General features: G+C 39.7%; 1 long non-coding RNA gene across 2 annotated transcripts in view; it reads left to right on the top strand.

Annotated features, from left to right (window-relative positions):
- The window catches only part of LOC118659043, a 32,366-nt gene extending 11,287 nt beyond the window's left edge, over positions 1 to 21,079 (top strand). The window contains exons 4-6 of one of the 2 annotated variants that reach the window (XR_004968439.1): positions 18,838 to 18,949; positions 19,707 to 20,027; positions 20,965 to 21,079. This is a non-coding gene — a long non-coding RNA (uncharacterized LOC118659043). The remainder of the gene's footprint in view (positions 1 to 18,837; positions 18,950 to 19,706; positions 20,028 to 20,964) is intronic. The other variant, XR_004968440.1, reaches the window with a different exon arrangement.
- The last annotated feature ends 343 nt before the right edge of the window (positions 21,080 to 21,422 follow it).

Genomic DNA, 21,422 nt, shown 5'->3' with positions numbered 1-21,422 from the left:
GCAGTCGTCCTCAGGTGTGGCCAGAGTTTTTTCAACAGGTGGGCAGTTGCTTCTGCCTGGAGGCTAATTGTTACTTTCAGTCTCTTAAGTGGCCTCAGGGCAAGATGTTTTCCAATAGGGTGTGTCGACTGTCTTCCCCCGCAGGCAAGGCAAATGTCTGTGTGGGAAAGATGTCCTCTGCTGTGTGAGAGAATGACTCAGCCCAGGAAACTTGGGGTGTCTGCCTTCTGAGCTCTATCCCCTGAGTCCCCAATCCTGAGTTCTGCTCTCACAGCTCCAGTCCACTTCACCCTCACTCTGCCAGAACACAAGGTGGGTGGCTCCACAGGAAATTTTTGCGTGTTGGCCCTTGAAGAGGGTGCCCAAACTTTCAGTTGCCACTCCCTGGCAGATAGCACCCCACAGCTTTTTACAGCTAGATGTTATGTGGGTACCCTCCTCAGTTTGATGCTCTCTGCTGAGGAGCCCAGCTTTGGGATTAGATCCCAGAGTTCTCAGTGGCACCCCCTCACAGCTGAGATATCTCTCCGGGACTTCAGTTGCCATCTTTGGGTGCCTCGCCAGTCCTTTCTTGCCTTGACCCCTCCTACCAGTCTCTATGCTGTCTTCACCTTCGGTCCTTGGGTATCAGGGTTCTCTCCTGTGAGTTTTCCATTGATTATTCATGAAGCCTTTCTTTATTTCAGTTGTAATTCCAGCTTGTTCAGTTGTCCATGCAGCATCCTCCTACTCTGCCACCATTTTTTGGGGGGGAAAGAATTCTTTATATGAAAGCTTCAGAGCCTCAAATAAGGGCATCTTCTCCAATATCTCTACCTCCTGATAAGTAGGCTACCCAAGAGGATGAACAAGGAGCCTTGAAGGATAGTGGACAAGAGAGAGTCTTTGGGTCTCCCAGAAAACAGGATTTGGTACTGCCAGATGGGTTGACTAGAGAATTTATTGTTTTGTCAAAAGCTAGTCCTTGCTCTTCCTGTACACCAGAATTTAGGATTTGCTGTGGAGTAGACTGCCATGTGTTTCCCATTCCAGGTTTTTATTGCTGTATCCTGTTTATTCTTTACTATGGCCTAACAGGTATATGCCATGTGGAGCTAATGGACATCAACCAGAAATCCCTGATTTGAATCAGGATGAAATCTTAGGGATCAGATAGTAAATGGATATTTCTATATATGGGAAGAAGGGCATATGTTCATGTGTGTAGTTGAAAAGGGTGAACAGCTTGGAAGTCTTCCCTCTTGAATTTTTTTGAATAGTTTGAGGAGGATAGGTGTTAGTTCGTCTTTGAATGTTTGGTAAAACTCGCCTGTAAATCCATCTGGTCCAGGACTTTTGTTTGGTGGGAGTTTTTTTCATTACTGCTTCAATTTCATTACTTGTTATCAGCCTATTTAGGTTTTCTGATTAATCCTGATTGAGTTTTGGAAAATTATGTTTCCAGAAATTTGTCCATTTGGCCCAGGTTGTCCAGTTTGTTGGCATGTAGATGTTCATAGCATTTTCTTAATCCTTTTGTATTTTTGTGGTATCAGTTGTTACTTTGCCTCTTTCATTTCTGATTTTATTTATTTGGGTCCTTTCTCCTATTTCTTTATGAGTCTGGCTAAAGGTTCATCAATCTTGTTTATCTTTTTGAAACCAGTTTTTGGTTGTATTAGTATTTTGTATTATTTTTTTTAGTCTCTATGTCATTTATTTCCACTCTGATCTTTATTATTTCCTTTCTTCTACTTACTCTGGACTTTTCTTCTTGTTCTCTTTTAATTCTTTTAGTTGTAGGGTTAGAACGTTTACTAGTATTTGAGCTTTTTCTTGTTTCTTGAGGTAGGCCTGTAATGCTATGAACTTCCCTCTCAGGACTGCTTTTTCTGTGCCCTATTGATTTTGTGTTGTTGTATGTTCATTTTCGTTAGTTTCCAGGAAGTTTTTTATTTCTGCCTTGATCTTATCAGTAACCCATTCATTGTTTAATAACTTACTAAATAGCCTCCATGTGTTTGAATGTTTTGAGGTTTTTATATTGTAGTTGATTTCTAGTTTCATGCTCTTGTGATCTGATAAGATGCTTAATATGATTTCAGTCTTCTTGAACTTGAAAAGAGTTGTTTGTTTCCTAACATTTTGACCAGGATAGTTCTTTGCTGTACCAGACTGTTCCACACATCCCTGGCTCCTGCCCACTAAATTCCAGTAGCGTTCTTCAGTTGGTGTGACCACCCAAAACACCACCAGTTGAAAACCACTGTTGTGTAAAATTTAGAATCTTTAAATTAAGAAAGCAGTCTCGCTTTTTCTATAGTAAGTTGTATAAAAACATTTTCCAGTGATGGTCTTAATAGTAATCTGTTGATAATGTGCGTTAGCTGAATTCTGCTTGGTTTTTTAATTCGTTATATTTAATAAATAAGTGATAAAGGGTTAAGTTGGTCATACATGTTTTTATAATAATTTGAAATGAGAATTCTACTGTCTCCATTTAAAATCAAGGATTCCACCTTAGAAGTTAACTGAAATAAAAATATCTCTGGAAGATTTGCCTTAAAACTCCATATATTCTTGTTATACATTTTAGGGGGAATAAGCATATTAGCATTTATTTTTTTTAATTTTAGTGATATTAATTGTTCCTTTTTTGTTTTGTTTTGTTTTTCAGAATTGGTTCCTAGGAAAGACCTTCTTTTAGAAAATGTGCCATATTGTGATACACCAACTCAGAAGCACTGAATTTCTAGGATAAAATCAAGTCTTTATAATTTTTAATTTCAAAATATATAACTGCAACATAAGTCCTAGAAATGCAGATATTTTTCTCTGAACTGGCATGTTGAAAATTAGTCAGTTAAAGTATAGTTTTATAATTAAATTTCCCATTAAAAAGACATTGCTGAAAACTTCAGGCCATAGCTAAGTATTTCTAAAGAACATTAGATAAGAAGATATTTCATTTTCATTGAAAAAAAAAACTTTACCAAGTGATATAAATGCTTAGGGAAATATATTTATTTTTCTTTGACCTTGATGAGTATTTTGCTCTTATTATAACTATTTGAGAATGCAGTGCTTTGACAAGTTGATGGGTTTTCCTCCCATGTGAAATGAAACCATTAGATTAAATTATTACGTTAAATTGATGTTGAGTCCCAAACATATTACATTGGTCAAAATATCACAATGTGTGGCCCTAGCCAGGTAGTTCAGTTGTTCAGAGCATTGTCTTGGTACTCCAAGGTTGCAGGTTTGATGCCTGGACAAGGCACATATAATAATCAACCAGTGAATGCAAATATAAGTGGAATAACAAATTGATGTTTCTCTCTTTCTCTCTCCTTTGCTTTCTCTCTGTAAAATCAATAAAAAGTATTTAAAAAATCACAGTGTGTGCCAACTCTCACAGAAAGTGGCCTTTGTTTCCAGAAGCACTGTAATGGTTTCTGTAGCTAACAAGTAATAGTTTCTTTTTACAGATAGAGAATATCTCTGTGTTCCTAAAAAGACACTTTTTAATCAGTCTTCTGAAAATAGATGATAAAATATCAGAATCACCTAGTATCACTGTGGAATAAAAAAAATCCTAACTTTTTAAATAAATAGTGGCCCTTAGTCAAACTATAGCCTTCGCAGAATTAGCTGTCCTTAGACCACAGCTAGGCTTTATTGTAAAAATGTAACATATGACTGCATCGTCTTCATTGTTAATCAATAAAACTTAAATGGCTTTTCTACATTTCTCATCCCTGAAGAGATTGGCAGTATTATAAAATAGTTTAGCATTCTACCATTTGATTGTGGTAACTATAAAATTATATTTAATATTATTTTTGTTTCTCTTTTATGAGTATCTTTACCATTTTGTTTTACTCAGTGAACAGTGTGTTTTCTCCCATTCACTGATTGATTCTCCCATTCAATGATAACACAGGATTTTACAAGATTCTCAATGCTTTGTTGGCAAAACATATTGATATATCCATACTGGATATAAAATTTCATACTTAATCCCTGGCCAGTGTGGCTCAGTTGGTTGAATGTTATCCTGTGCACCAGAAGGTTGCTGGTTCGATTCCCAGTCAAGTGCACATGCCCAGGTTGCAGGCTCAATCCCCGGTAGGGGTGTGTAGGAGGCAGCTGATGGATGTTGTGTTCTCATAGTGATGTTTCTCTCTCTCTCTCTTTTCTCTCTTCCTCTCTCCCTCTCTTTCCCCTTCCTTCTCCCCCTTCCTCTCCCTCTGAAATCATTAAACAACAACAAAAAAATTCATACTTAAAAATAATTTTAGGAGATCAGAACATTATCAAAATTATTTAGATGTAGAACACTTAAACCAGAGACTACCCTTAAGGCTTCCTAATACTTTTTAGGAAATTAGTAGTCTGTGGAATGGATTATACATGTCTAAAGGTTTGCTACTTCCCATGTGTATTATTGTATGTATGGAAATTATACCTATATAAAAATTAAATATACTTGTGTTCTGGATACTAATCCTGTGTTGGTTATCTGTGATGTACATGTCTTCTTCCAATATGTGACTCATCTTTTAACTCTGTTTATGATAAACCTGAAGCATAGGAGTTTATTTTAGTGTATCCATTTTTTAAAATACTTTCCTTTATTAATTTTGCTTTTGTATCTTTTTAAGAAATTCTTCTCTACTCCAAAGTCATAAACATGTTGTAATACATTTTCCTCTGAATGATGTTTTGTTTTATGTTCTAGCCTGTATGCCATCTAGAATTTATCTTTGTTTATGATATGAAGGAGGAATCTATATCATTTTTTATAGCAAAACAATTGGTCGCAGCATCATTTATTGAATAGACCATCCTTTTTCTGATTACATATAAAGCAATTTTTATCATATCCCAAGTCACTATACAGTTAGTTGACCCTTGAACAGCATGGGTTCGAATGGCACAGGTCCACTTATAAGTGACTTTTTTCAGTAAATACCTGTAGAGTTTTTGATTGACTGTTAGGAATTTGTGGATGTGGAGAGCTGACTGTATGCATTGATCTGCACCATTTCATATAGGGGCCTTAAGCATATATGGATTTTAGTATCTGTTGGGGAAGGGAGGTCCTAGAACCAATTCCCTGCATATACCAAGGGACAACTTAAGTTTTTAAGGAATCAAAAACTATGCATGGATTTTTTATTGCACAGGGGTTCGGCACACCTTACCCCTGCATTCAAGGGTCAACTGTATGTTGGGATTACTCTAACCCTCTTAGCTAGTCAAGGACTTTACTCCTATAATATTACTCTTTACTACCAAATATTTTTCCCCTCTCTCCACTAGATTATCTTTTCAACAGCATTCAACATTCTGAAATATTTCCCATCTTTAAAAATAAGCTGTCTTGAAACCCCTCCTGTCTTCAAGCTTCAGCACCATTTATCAGTTCTGTTTTGTTCTAGGAGGCCTCCTCTTATCTCCCCATTCTCTATTGTACAGATCTCAATCAAGATTTAACCCCATGCTGACATCTAACAAGAAAATACTCCAGTCGACAGTCCACATCAGCCCAGAGGTGTTTGTAGAACTATTTGACTCACAGCCATTCCCGTACCGGCCTCAGTCTGAGGATGTATTCTTTTTAAGGTGATTGAGAAGCGGCACTGGTTCACCCCAGAGAGTTGAATGCATCTGTAGGCGCCAGGGCACAGAACTGCGTGCAGGCTTTCCTTGTGTGGGGGCTGCAGCCTGTGCCTCCTGTGAGAAGGCGTCCTAGTCTCCCGGTGCCCTGTGCTCTCCACACAACTGTCCCTCTCTGCCTTTCCCAACACTAATGACTCTTAGTTTCCCTCTAGCGCTAGTGTCTTAATTCACTTTCCTCCCTAAAGGCATTATTTGCATATCAAATTCTGTAAATGTTTTGTAAACCTATTACCTCACTCTTGGTAATACAATACTGATAGTCTTTACAACATTTTTCTTATTGTTATTAATAATAAATGTGAACTGTTTAAAGAAAAAAAAAAAGATTTAGTCCTACTCACTTCTCTGAAATCCTTGTCCCAGTTACTAGTGACCTCCACTTGTTAAATGCAGAGGTCAATTCTCAGTCTTATTTTATGCATCCTCTCAGTAGCACTTGGCTTAAGTGATTGTTCCCTCTTTTAATGGAGACCTAGTCACTAAGTTATTGTAAACCTACACAGTAGGATACAGCTATGAACCGAAGTAACAAAATGTCTACCTTATCTTCTGTTAATCATTTTAGATCCACTCTCAGTCCTTCTTGACCCTGTTCTTAGCCTTCCCTGGAAAGACTGGCCTGTGTGAAGCAGTTCCAGGACCCATGGGGGGGCCTGGGCAGAGATCAAAAGGAAGGGGGTATGTTCTTAAGCCATAAACTTAAAAACATGTAACGAGGAACTAAAACTTGTGGAACATCATTTCTTTCCTGGCCTTGGAGCACAGAAACTGCTAAGGAAATTAAAGCAGGTTGGCACAGCTCTTAAATCCTCACTACCTCTCTCCTCCCCCCCACCAATTTAGAAGCATAGAAAGGAGTTATTACACCACCCAAGGAGACATGTCAGAGGAACAAAACAGCAGAATGGAGCCTCTTCATGGCACCACTGGACCTCAGCAGAAATTCCCAGGGGTGGGATGCCCTGACTGGGCTCCAACATAAAACATTAAAAGACCTCAGAAGAGATCAGAGACTAGGTCCTCAGCAGTCTTCCTCGGCCCAGCAGGAAGTCTTCCTGCCCCATGCCCTTCAGGGTACAGAAAAAAAGTGGGCAGAAAAGCAACTCCTATATCTCAAACTATCTGGAAAGAAATGCAAGTCCTTGATGATAAGAGAATATATAATAGAATAAGGGGAGAAAGGTGTTTTGTATACTGAAGAGAAATTTCAAAATATATGAAGCCAGTTTATAGAAGAAGCTCAAAGAATAGATAAACCAAGAATGAGGTGAAAAGGCAGGAAACAAAATATACAAGGATCATAATAGACACAACAAAAGGAATTGTTAGCACAAAGGAAAAATTTGAGATACAGAAAAAGCAACAGAAAGAGATCACGATGACTAAAGTAATTAGAAGGTAACATATGGAAGACGGAGACTATCCAACAAAAAGATAATCATGTTTCTGGAATGGAAAGCCTAACAGAGACAGAAAATAACTCAGGGGACCACTGAAAATAACATTTCCCCGGGTATAAAAATCTACCTGAAAATGCAAACACCCTCCTGTGATCAGGAGAATCTAATACAGAATGATGAATATTAACACATGCTGATAGTTAATTTATTGAAACTGAGGAAAAGAGGATTCTTCAGACAGACAAATTGTCACCTACCAACATGAGGCCGGGTTGGGGGACACATCTGGCCTTGTTTCTTATATAACAACTAGAGGCCCGGTGCACGAAATTCATGCACTTGTAGGGTCCCTAGGCCTGGCCGGTGATCAGGGCTAATCAGAGCCTTCTGGCTGCAGGCCTCCCTTCCCCAGCTTCCAGCTGCTGGCCGGGGCCCTCCTTTGTTCCATGCCTTCCCCTGGTGGTCAGCACACATCATAGCAAGCAATAGAACTCCCGGTCTCCCAATCAAACTCCCATGGGGACACTTTGCATATTAGCCATATATATAATATATATAAATGCCAGAAAAAAGTAAGTCTAGAACAGTGGTCGGCAAACTCATTAGTCAACAGAGCCAAATATCAATAGTACAACAACTGAAATTTCTTTTGAGAGCCAATTTTTTTTAAAATATATTTTATTGATTTTTTACAGAGAGGAAGGGAAAGAGATAGAAATTTAGAAACATCGATGAGAGAGAAATTTTGATCAGCTGCCTCCCGCACACCTCCCACTAGGGATGTGCCCGCAACCCAGGTACATGCCCTTGACCGGAATCGAACCTGGGACCCTTCAGCCCGCAGGCCGATGCTCCATCCACCGAGCCAAACCAGTTAGGGTGAGGGCCAAATTTTTTAAACTTAAACTATATAGGTAGGTACATTGTTATTAACTTAATTAGGGTACTCCTAAGGCTTAGGAAGAGCCACACTCACGGGGCCAAAGAGCTGCATGTGGCTCACGAGCTGCAGTTTGCCGACCACGGGTCTAGAGGATTTTTGGAGAAAAATATGTGTTGAGAATATTATAACCTGCCAAGCTGTCATTTCAAAGATAAAGGCAACAAAAAGATATTCTCTAGCATGAAATTTCTTGGACTGTAGCATCCTCTCTGAGAAAATGGAGTGTGAAACCTCACTTAAAGAAATGCCATAACAAAAAGATGATACAACCAGGGAAATTATGTAATAGTCACCAAGATTATAACCTTAAAATGCACACACACTAAAATCAATGAAAATCAAAGGTAAAAGCAGGAAGTGGAAGACAAAGCTCATCTTTCAGAGCAGGAAGTGAATCCACTTTGTCCTAAAATTAATATACGTAGGTAAAACCAATAAAAACCTCTAATCTCTCTAAGCTTTTTTTTAACCTTAGTGAGATCTTTTCCTTGACAATAACAGAAAAATAAACCTGAAATAATGGTGATCTTCAGGTAATTTTTTAAGAATAAGAGAAATTCTCAAAAGATTAAGAAAAAAGGTTATAAATAAACATTAAAAGCTTAGAAAAATAAAAAAGAGAGGAGGAAAGTGAAGGGTATTTCTTTTACTGGCTCTATCCTGAAAGGTTGCCTCAAGCTGGCAGTGTCCCTCAAAGTTTGTCTCATGACTACCTCTGCACAGTTCTTTTTTTTTTTATTATTGATTTTTTACAGAGAGGAAGAGAGAGATAGAGAGTTAGAAACATCGATGAAAGAGAAACATCGATCAGCTGCCTCCTGCACATCCCCCACTGGGGAAGTGCCCACAACCCAGGTACATGCCCTTGACTGGAATCGAACCCGGGACCTTTCAGTCCACAGGCCGACGCTCTATCCACTGAGCCAAACCGGTTTCGGCTGCACAGTTCTTTATTTCCACTTTGTGAAGGAGCTGCCCTCCCCTTCTTAGGTCTGGGGTAGCAACAACTCATTTGTTACTAGCCATGTGGATTCCCCTATACCAGTGGTTAGCAAACTGCGGCTCGCGAGCCACATGCGGCTCTTTGGCCCCTTCAGTGTGGCTCTTCCACAAAATACCGACTTCTGCGCATGGGCCACAAAGTTTCAATCGCACTGTACATGCACACCCGCATGTGGCATTTTGTGGAAGAGCCACACTCAAGGGGCCAAAGAGCCGCATGTGGTTCGCAAGCCGCAGTTTGCCGACCACTGCCCTATACCCACAGTTTTGTAAATGGAATCCCTTTATAAATACACTAGAGGCCCGATTCACAAAATTCATGCAAGGGGGTTGGCCCTCGCAGCCCCGGTTGCCTCAGCTGCCCCTCACAGCCTCGGCCGGCCATGGCAGCCCTGGCTTCATCCGGAAGGACGTCCAGAAGGTCATTCAGCTGTTCGGTCTAATTAGCATATTAGCTCTTTATTATATAGGATCTTTCTCAAACTATCATACTTTAAATGTATCATGTATTTCCTGTTGGGACTCTCACTAATTCACTGCCCTGTGGGAACTTACTTTCTACAAGTGAGAGACAAACAATAAACATAATCTAAAAGCAAATTAGGGAATCAAGATGGTGGCATAGATAAATGCTGGTACTTGCCACCTCTCACAACCACATCAAAATTACAGCTAAAATATAAAACGACCATTATTCAGAAACACCTGAACGCTGCTGAATGGAAGTACTACAACTAATAATTAAAAAAAATTTTTTTCAAACAATAGACGTAAGGTATATAATATCATGACATTGGATGAAATCACCAAGAAGCTGGTTATATATAAAGAAGAAAAATGATTTGCATTCTGGGACACACCAGTGTTAAGCGATTAAGGAGATAACAAACAACAAGAACAAGAGATAGAAGTTTTCACTAAGGTAGGATGAAGATAAGGAGAATGTAGAGCAGACATTGGTAAACTATGGCTCATACTGGTCAAATCTGACCCATTGCCTTTTTCTTTTCCTTTTTCATTTTTTTTTTTTTTTTAAGCCTCACCCAAGGATTACTTTCCATTTATTTTTAGAGAGAGTGGAAGAGAGAAGGAAAGACAGAGAGAAATATCGATTTGAGAGAAACACATAGATTGGTCGCCTCCTGCACAAGCCCTGCCCTTGACCCAAATCGAACCCAAACCTGGAACCTTCGGTCCACAGGCCAAGACTCTATCCACTGAGCCAAACCAGCTAGGGCCCATTGCCTTTTTCTATAAATAAATTTTTATAGGAACATTATCACACTTAACTCATTTATACATTGTCTATGGCTGCTTTCACACTATCATGGCATAGTTGAGTAATTACATCAGAAACTATCCCACAAAGCCTAAAATTGCTCTCTGGCTCTCTTACAGAAAAAGTTTGTGACCCCTGGTAGGTAGAGTCCTGGAAGCCAAGTCAAAAAAAGTGTTCCATTTAAGACGCAGTGATTATATTGCAATTGCGGTTGAAATTCCAGTGGGCTTAGAAAAATGGAGGTTTTGTGAAGAGTTTCAGTGAGCTGGTTTGGTTCAGTGGATAGAGCGTCGGATGTGGACTGAAGAGTCCCAGGTTTGAGTCCAGTCAAGGGCACATGCCTAGGTTGCAGGCTCAATCCCCAGTGTGGGGCATGCAGGAGGCAGCTGATCAATGGTTCTCTCTCATCATTGATATTTCTATCTCTCTCTCCCTCTCCCTTCCTCTCTGCAATCAATAAAGATATTTTTTTAAGAAAGGATTTCAGTGAAATAATTGGAGAAACATATGCTCATGTTGAGTCTCCCCAAACTGATCTATAAATTCATTGTAATTACAGTTAAAATTGTAGTAGGATTTTTTTTCATAACTAATATAACTCACTCATATGTGTGAGGATGATAAAGTCCATAATTAGCTGTATCATCTATCACAAAAGAGTAAAATTGATTGTTTAATTTTAATAAATGGAACTTTGACTCATATCTCACACCATATACAAAAATTAACTCAATATTGATCATAGACCTAAATGTAAAACCTAAAACTATAAAACTTCTTGAAGTAACAGGAGAAAATCTTTGTGACTTTGGTTTAGGCAAAGATCTCTTAGATAAGGAAAGAAAAATACAATACATTAAAAAAATTAATAAACTAGGCTTTATCAAAATGAAAAAACCCTTGCTCTGTGAAAAATAATGAAAAGACAAGCTATAGACTTGGAGAGAGTATTTACACATCACAAACTGCAAAAGAACTTTTATCTAGATTATATAAAGAACTTTTAATAAGACAAATAACCCAATTTTTTAAGTAGATAAATATTTGAACACTTTATTAAAAGAGATATACAAATGGAAATAAAACACTCATTAGTCACTGGAAATTAAAAGGTATGAGATGCTACTGTATACCTAAAATTAGAGTGACTGACTATACCAAGTGTTGTCAAGAATGTAAAATGGCAGAACAACTTTGGAAAATGGTTCAGCAGTATCTTAAAAAGTTAAACATATACTCCATGTATACCAGACTTTCCACTCTTAGATATTTACCAAAGAGAAATGAAAGCATTTATCCATACAAAGACTTATTTATATTGCACAGCAAAAGAAACTATCAACAAAATGAAAAGGCAACCTATAAACTGGGGGGAAATATTTGCAAATTATGTATCTGATAAGGGGTTAATAACCAAAACCGCATAAAGAATTCATGTGACTCAATGGCAAAAAGCAACAACAAGCAATCTACTTTTATTTATTTTTTTAATTAAATCTTTATTGTTCAGATTATTACAGTTGTTCTTTTTTCCCCCCATAACTCCCCTCCACCCACTTCCCACCCCACCCTCTGCCCTTACCCACCCTCACTGTCCTCATCCATAGGTGTACGATTTTTGTCCAATCTCTTCCCCCACCCCCCAAACCCCTTTCCCTCTGAGAATTGTCAGTCCACTCCCTTTCTATGCCCCTGATTCTATTATATTCACCAGTTTACTCTGTTCATCAGATTTTTTATTCACTTCATTTTTAGATTCACTTGTTGATAGATATGTAATTGTTGTTCATAATTTTTATCTTTACCTTTTTTCTTCTTCTTCCTCTTCTTAAAGAATACCTTTCAGCATTTCATATAATACTGGTTTGGTGGTGATGAACTCCATTAGCTTTTTCTTATCTGTGAAGCTCTTTATCTGACCTTCAGTTCTGAATGATAGCTTTGCTGGATAAAGTAATCTTGGTTGTAGGTTCTTGGTATTCATCACTTTGAATATTTCTTGCCACTCCCTTCTGGCCTGCAAAGTTTCTGTTGAGAAATCAGCTGACAGTCGTATGGGTATTCCCTTGTAGGTAACTGAGTTTCTTTCTCTTGCTGCTTTTAAGATTCTCTCTTTGTCTTTTGCTCTTGGCATTTTAATTATGATGTGTCTTGGTGTGGTCCTCTTTGGACTTCTTTTTTGGGGGGTTCTCTGCACTTCCTGGACTTGTAAGTCTATTTCTTTCACCAGGTAGGGGAAGTTTTCTGTCATTATTTCTTCAAATAGGTTTTCAATATCTTGCGTTCTCTCTTGTTCTGGCACCCCTATAATTCAGATGTTGGTACTCTTGAAGTTGTCCCAGAGGCTCCTTACACTATCTTCATATTTTTGGATTCTTTCTTCTTTTTGCTTTTCCAGTTGAGTATTTTTTGCTTCTTCATATTTCAAATCTTTGACTTGATTCTTGGGATCCTCTTGTCTGCTGTTGGATCTCTGCATATTATTCTTTATTTCAGTCAGTGTATGCTTAATTTCTAGTTGGTCCTTTTTCATATCCTCGAGGGTCTCACTAAATTTATCGACAGTTTCTAGAAAATTCTTGAAAAACCTTATAACCGTGGTTTTAAACTCTATATCCAGTAGTTTGCTTTCCTCCATTTCTGTCATTTGTGTCCTTTTTCTTTGTCTCTGCATTTTGGCTGCTTCCCTGTGTTGATAGAGTGGCTTTCTGTGCGAGGTGTCCTATAGGGCCCAGTGGCTCAGCCTCCCCAATTACCTGAGGTGGACACTCTTGGTGCACCCCTTTGTGGGCTGTGTTCACAGTCTTGTAGTTAAGCCTTGATTGTTGTTGGTATCACTGGGAGGAATTGACCTCCAGGCCAATTGTCTGTGAGAATCAGCTGTGTCTACAGTGGGAGAACTGTGCTGAAGACACCCTTATGGGGCAAGACTTGCTTCAGTGAGGCTTTGGTGCTCACTGAGTCTGCCCCCTGAGTGTGTCACTTATGGATCTGAGGAAATGTAATCTGGATGGTACCATTCTGACCACTAGTACAAGGGCTCTTGGATCTCTAAGGAGGTGCTAATTTAGCCTCTGCCTGAGGCTACCAAGCAGGAGCTACAGAGAGATCTGCAGTTTCCTCTTCCTTGTTTGGGGTTTGGAGGTGCTCAGATGAGGCCCAGCTGTGAAGCAATGCAAGCTGCTGTGGGGCCTTGGGCCTTCTTTTGGATGTTCTGGGTCTTTCTGACCCAGCTGCAATTTGTTAGGTAATTTTAGATCTCAAAGGGCCAGCTCATTCATATGCAAAAGCCTCTGCTCGCAGCTTGGGTGAGGCGGGGTCTCAGGGAATCAACAAGGCGGAGCAAACAGCTATGGCTGGTCCTCAGTCCTGCCCTAAGAGGCCCCCGAGTCTCAGTGTCCTGTGGTAATTGTTGCAAGCACCTCTGAGAAAGCTGCCCTCGAGTTCCGCCCGCTGCCAGACAGTCCAGTTTCTCCCGTGTGAGTCTGGGTCCCCAGAGACTCACCCGGAACTGGAGTCAGGGCCGTTGGGAGCAGGAGACTCCCTCCCGATTGAAAAAGACACCGGCGTCCTCCGATGCCAGCCCTTTCTGCGAGCGCACGCACCTCTGCACCTCTGCACTTTACTTCCGCACCTCCTGAGTCTCAGTGTGCTTTTCTCTTTCCTTCTAGTTGTAGAATTTCCACTCAGCCAGCCTTCCTGTGGTTCTGGGTGATGTCTGTTTTGTCTTTAGTTGTAGTTTTGAAGTGGTTGTGCGAGGCAGCAATTTCAGGTGTTTACCTATGCCGCCATCTTGGTTTCTCTCCAAGCAATCTACTTTTAAAATGGGCAGAGAATCTGAATAGACATTTTCCAAAGAGGACATACAGATGGCCAACAGACATGCAAAGATGCTCAACATCAGTAATCATCATGGAAATGCAAATCAAAACCACAATGAGATATCACCTCTCACCTGTTAGTATGTCTGTTATCAAAAAGGTAAACGACAAGTGCTAGAGAAGATATGGAAAAAAGGGAACCCTGTGTACTATTAGTGGTAATGTAAATTGGTTCAGCCACCATGGAAAACAGTGTGGAGATTCCTCAAAAAAAATTAAAAATAAAAGTACCTTATGACCCAGTGATTCCACTTCTGGGTATTTATCCGAAGGTAATGAAAACACTAATTGGAAAAGATATATGTATCCCCTGTGTTCACTGCAGCGTTGTTTACAATAGCCAAGATATGGAAGCAACCTAAGTGTCCATCAGTAGATGAATAGATATATAAAATGTGATTACACACACACACACACACACACACACACACACACACACACAGAGTGGAATATTATTCAGCCATAAAAAAGAAAATTTTGCCATTTGCAACAACATGGGTGGAACTTAAGGGCATTATTCTAAGTGAAATAAGTAAGACAGAGACAAGTACTGGATGATCTCATATGTGGAATCTAAAAAGAAAACAAAAAACCTGAACTTGGATAATAAAGACCGTTATAAACTGATGAACAAAAAGATAGATACGGAGGCAGAGAAGCATTGAAGAGACTGTCAAATTACAGTGGGAAGGCTGGGAAGTATTGGGGGGGAGGTAAGAGATCAAGCGAAGGACTTGTATGCATGCATATAAGCATGACCAATGGACACAAGACACTGGAGGGGACGGGAGGCCAGGGGAAGGTCAAGGGGGAAAAAAAAGGAGACATTTGTAATACTTTAACCCGTGGTCAGCAAACTGCGGCTCACAAGCCACATGTGGCTCTTTGGCCCCTTGAGTGTGGCTCTTCCACAAAATACCACGTGCGGGTGCGCATGTACAGTGCGATTGAAACTTTGTGGCCCATGCACAGAAGTCGGTATTTTGTGGAAGAGCCACACTCAAGGGGCCAAAGAGCTGCATGAGGCTCGCGAGCTGTGGTTTGCTGAGCCGCAGTTTGCCGACCACTGCTTTAAGCAATAAAACAAAATTTAAAAAAAACACCTGAACTTGTAGTAAAAGAACAGATATCAGTTCTACTTTCTGCTACACCCAAGTCCAGGACTCATCATCTGTTGATATGTGAGAGTTAAATTCTAAGTCCCTAGCTATCAACAGTCTATTTTCAGGTTCCTTACAGCCTCCACAACTATCTCAGTGTCAGCCCACGGTTACATTTTGCTTTGGCTTTCAGATCTCTTTTCATTCTGGCATCTGGGAATTTCCTTTCTTTTCTTGTGAGCTCAGCCATGTAGTATAAGCCAGAATGCAAAGAAGTGCTGAAATATTATTGGGGTAATAAGGACACAGGAGCCAGATTGAGGGGGCTCTTACTGGTCAAATTTGTGACAACCTATGCATCAAAAATGATAACTATAATGAGACAGGGGTCCTCAAACTACGGCCCGCGGGCCACATGCAGCCCGCCGAAAACATTTATCCAGCCCGCCAGGTGTTTTTGCCGCCACTGTGTGCATAGGAATTTGTTCATAGATTTTTTTAAACTATAGTCCAGCCCTCCAACGGTCTGAGGGACAGTGAACTGGCCCCCTGTTTAAAAAGTTTGAGGACCCCTGAGCTAACATATTAAATAAAAAATAAAATAACCCCTTGAATTCATGAAGATACTCAGAGAAAGGGAGCCTGGTTAGCATGGCTCAGTGGTTGAGCGTCGACCTCTGAACCAGGAGGTCCCAGTTGGATTCCTAGTCAGGGCACATGCCTGGGTTGCAGGCTCAATCCCCAGTGTGAGGCATGCAGGAGGCAACTGATCAATGATTCTCTGTCATCGTTGATGTTTCTATCTCTCTCTCCCTCTCCCTTCCTCTCTGAAATCAATAAAAATATATTTTTTTTAAAAAAAGAAAATGATCAGAAACTACAAAATGGAAGAAGATATTTGCAACACATGTATCTGATTTATATCCAGAATATGTAAAAAATTCCTCCAAATCAATACAGAAAGACTTACATTAGAAAAATGGGGATAAGACTTGATTAGACATCTCCAAAGGGGAATATCTAATTATCCAATAGACCTGTGAAAAAGGTGCTCAACTATATTATTCATCATGAAAATGGGAAATACTAATAAAAGTGCAAGGCAATATGATGCCCACTAGAATGGCTAAAATGTGAATGACAGACAATACCAAGAGTTGACAAGGATATGGATCATCAGGAATGCAAATTGGTACAATTTTGGGAACCTGTTTGATAGTCTCTACCAAAGCTGGATATTTGCATATCCTATCATCCAGCATTTTTACACTGAAGGTATGGAACTATGTTTACCAAAAGACATGTACAAAACAGTGACAGCATTACTATCTGTATTAGCCCAAACTGAAAACAAGCTACTAAGGTATTAGTAATGTTTTCTATTTTGATCCAAGGGGGATTACACAGTGTTAACTTTATAAAACTATATTGAGCTTACATACTTGTGATTTGTATGCCTTTCTCTTTATATGTACACTAGAGGCCCAATGCATGAAATTCATGCAAGGGGCTCAGCCCTTACAGCCACGGCTTCATCCAGAAGGTCATCCAGAAGGATGTCTGTAAGGTTGTTCAGCTGTCTGGTCTAATAAGCATATTACACTTTTATTATTATAGATTGTGCTACAATAAAAAAATTTATTTAAAAAAAAATACAATTTCTATTCCATTATTAGCTGCTGTGATCTTGGCATAGTAACTTGAACAAAACATTACATCAGTAAGTAGTAAGCCCACAATATTGTTATCCTATATAATAAAAGCCTAATATGCTAAGTGTCTGGTCGTCCAGTCAGCCGTTCAACCAATCAAAACATAATTTGCTAATGATATACTAAGGCTGCTCAACTGCTTGCTATGACATGCACTGACCACCAGGGGGAAGACAGTTGACCGGTTGACCAGTTGCTATGACGTGCACTGACCACCAGGGGGTTGATGCTCCGACCGGTAGGTTAGCTTGCTGCTGGGGTCCAGCTGATCAGGACACACCCTGGGTGGGCCGGACATACTCTGGAGTGGTCCCTCCCTGGCTTGCCAACCTCCCACGTCCCTCCCCAGTCCCAATCGTGCACCAGTGGGGTCCCTCAGCCTGGCCTGCACCCTTTCACAATCTGGGACCCCTCGGGGGATGTTGGAGAGCTGGTTTCGGCCTGATCCCGCAGGCCAGCCCAAGGGACCCCACTGGTGCACAAATTCATGCACCGGGCCTCTAGTATTTTAATACTTAAAAATCATTAATTATCATTTAATTAAGTTTGGTACTAGGAAGCTTCTTGATAACAGCTTTTATTTAAATCCACATTTGTTGCTTATTTTGAATGTACTTCAGTATCTTTTCTAGGAGAATGAAATTCTGATTCTTTTTTTTAATCCTCACCCAAGGAGTGAGGATATTTTTTCCATTGATTTTTTAGAGACAGTGGAAGGGGAGAGGAAAAGGGGAAAGAGAGAGGGAGAGAAAGAGAGAGAGAGATTGGTTGCTTCCCGCATGTACCCCAACTGAGGCAGGGATTGAACCTGCAACCCAGGCATGTGCCCTTGACCAGGAAACGAACCCGAGACCTTCTGGTACACAGGCCGACACTCTAACCACTAAGCAACACCAGCCATGGCAAAATTCTGATTCTTTATACTAAAAATAAAGTCTGGCCGTTTTTTCCAGGAACTGTAGTGCTTTATTTCCCTCCACAATAGTGAACACATAAGACCGAAAATACAATTCAATGAGATGGGTTATTAACTATTGTACTCAGAACTGAGGCTGCTATAACGTCATTTGCAAAAACATCACTTTGTGGCTTTTATACACACACAGTGCAGAAAAGAAAAGTTGTGCGTTGCCATAGCAACTGTAATGTAGGTACCTATTGGAATAAGGTTTTGATTATTTCTGCTTTTGATCACTCTAATTCCTCTAAATTTTATATCAGTGTGACTGAGTAATGGTTGATACAGGAATTACTTAGAAGTATTGAATTTCTATAAATGTAAGCTGTCAGCACTTTATGCTCTGCTCATGCACTTGCATTTAATTGTCATTTGTTTTAGGAATAATCCTGTTTTAAAAAATACTTTTGAGTTTTTTCTCAGAAAATATATTTCCAAGCAAGCAGCACATTAACACTTATTTTCATCAGCAACAGCATATTTAGCTAAAGTGACTGTATGGCACCTTGATAGAATATCCTATTATAGATGTAGAAAATGAAGTAGAATGACAGAAGATAATAAATTATTTAAGATCACAAAACAAATCAAGGTAGAACTATTACTGGAATTGTACTCCGGATGAGCCATTCACGAAGTGGTATTTTCATGAAAGGATTGTGGTGGCCTCAGCACTTTCCTCTGTGCTTCTGTGGGGCACAGTTCTACATGACCAGGGCCTGTGTGTATTTGACTCTAATCTCCCAAGCTGAACACACTTGTTTGTGTGTCTCCAAGGCCAGAATGTTTTCAGGAGTATCTCATCTGAGACTAAATTTTCTGCTTGTCCATTCTGTCATTCAGTGTGTTAGGGTTCTCCAGAGAAACAGAACAAATAGAATATTTATATTTATTATAGGAATTGGCTCATGCTGTTTATGGAGGCCAAGAAGTTCCACAATCTGCCATATCCAAGCTGGAGAACCAGGAAAGCCTGTGGTGTAATTCAGCTCCAGTCTGAAGGCCTGCGAGTGAGAGTGTGGGTTGGGGAGCTTGGTGGTGTCAGTCCTGCTCTCTGTCTGAAAGCCCCAGGACTAAAAGCACCAATGTCTGAGGACAAAAATGGATGTCCCAACTCAAACCGAAGGCAAATTGACCTTCTTCCACCTTTTGTTGCATTCAGGCCCTCAGTGGATTAGATGATGCCCATTGGTAAGGGAGATAGATGAACACAAATAATCATCTATGATAATAGCCCATTTTGGGGGAGTTTGTTTTATGTAGAAAATTGCATTTTTATTTGATTTATAATATTGATAAGAAAGCAGAGTGTTTGTCAGATCAATGAAAAGTCAGCTTTCCAAGTTGGCATCTGTGCCTCCCCTCCCCCCGGAAATCCTCCCCCACTACTCATCCTGCAGACACATGCCCAGTCCCAAGAGGAGAGGTCCATGCCCCAGGTATATTTAGGGAAGACAAAGAAGGGAGCAATTTTTCTGATGGTTGTTGACATTCAATTGAAGATGCTCCAAATTAGATGAGGACAGAGGAAAGAAAGAATCATATGTTACTGTCAATTGGGTTCCATTTAGAATTAGAAAGGAAGAAGAAAGAAACAATTTCCTATTATAAGTAAATGGACAAGGTAATGATGAGTCAATTAGATTAGCTAAGAAATGATGCTATGGAAGGAGAGAAAATAATCTACTATTTTTTAAAAATGGGTGGGGTGATAATTATTTAATTCCGTTAGTGAAGAAACAAGTCAGTGCTTATTATGCCTTTTAGGGGAAGAGGTCTGAAGACTTGAATCTAGGACAAATCTGGAAGCTTGGCAGCAAGCAAAGAAACTAAAACTGGATAAGAGGTGGGATGAAGGTAAAAAATGATGTCGTCATCTGTATCTGCCTTTCTGAGGGGATCGCTGGACGTGGTATTGAGAAGACAGGGTTCTGTGTCCCTGCCAGTGCACATGTCACACTGAAATCTGCTGAGATAAAACAACTGGACAAGGACAAGATAGTGTGTCATCTGAGGCCAAAACAGGATTGTGGGGTCCTCATCTGCAATAGACACGCACCAGAAATGTAAAGGCAAGTGCAGTGATATGTGAGTCCTCAGCTCCATTCATTTTGTTGGTTTTAAATTTCATTGTTATCAATATCTCTGGTTTCTTTCATTCAGGTCATTATCAAATAATGCAAATAATAACTAACATATTAATAACTTATAATGTGCAGACACTGTTGTTAAATAGTTAAAATGGGTCAGTTTCAAGTAGGGACAATTATTGTTCCTTTACAGATGAGGAAATGGAAGCCCAGAGAGGCTAGATAACCTGACCCTGCATACAACCTAGGCTTATAGAGGCAGCAGCCTGTGTTGTCACCTACTCCAGACTCCTCTATCCCAGGACTAGGGACTTTTGGGTTGCTAAGAACTGAACTCCTGATTTTGTGTGTGTGTGTGTGTGTGTGTGTGTGTGTGTGTGTGTGTGCAAAACGTTTGTTTTATTTTTGCATTATAAGATTCTATACCAATACTGAAATTTGATTAATTGAGAATTTCTTGTCTACACAGATACACTAAATAGAAAAACTTAGCTACTCTTTCTTATGAATTCAAACAATTTCTGGGAGAAGTCATACATGTGAGCATTATGTAATGATGAGTCAGCTGTTTGAAAGGTTTGGGAGTGATATACTGCTAATATTGCTAAGTGTCTTATCACTAAAGTTATAACCTTACACAATGTTTATTGTAAATATTCTTCAGGGAGAGTTTGGTTATTTAAGTGATTTCTGACTTTGTGTATACATTCAAGTCAAGGGTGACTTGCCATGTTCTTTTCAATAGTAATACTTAACAATAAAATATTAAATTCACACAATTCACCTACATTCCTCCTTTTTAATTTATTGATTTTAGTGATGGGGGGCAGTAAGAGGAAGAGAGAGAGAAACATCAATCTGTTGTTCCACTTATCCATGCATTTCCTGATTGATTCTTGTATGTGCTCCAACCTGGATCAAACCTGCAACCTCAGTGCATCAGATGACGCTCCAACCAACTGAGCTAACTAGCCTGTTTCCATTCCCCCGCACCAACTGATGGGAAATAGTATATAAAGAGGGCTGAAAATAGAGAAAATGAAGAAAGAAGAACTCAGTTTTGTAAGTAAGTAGAAACATTTTCCTCTCTATTTTAGAAATTGTTTGCAAAAGTCAGAGGATATTCTGTTAGGCATGAAGGTTCTCTATCCTGCTAGTGTGCTCACACAAGAGAATATTACACAGTGCGGTCCCATTTCTCATTTCTTTTGTATTTTGCATTTGTAGTGCTGTGCTTTGCATAGTGGAAAATGTAAATGCATATTGACTTGCCTGTGATGGTGAATTTATATGTGTCAACTTGACTGGCTAAAGGATGCCCAGATAGCTAGTTAAACATTTCTCCTGGGTGTGGCTGTGAGGGAGGGCATCACAAGAAGAGATTAGCGTTTGA

Source organism: Myotis myotis, unplaced genomic scaffold (assembly GCF_014108235.1).
Source record: "Myotis myotis isolate mMyoMyo1 unplaced genomic scaffold, mMyoMyo1.p scaffold_m19_p_6, whole genome shotgun sequence".
NCBI lineage: Eukaryota > Metazoa > Chordata > Mammalia > Chiroptera > Vespertilionidae > Myotis > Myotis myotis.
Note: the sequence above shows the minus strand (reverse complement) of the source record. Positions and strands in the feature narration are given on the sequence as shown.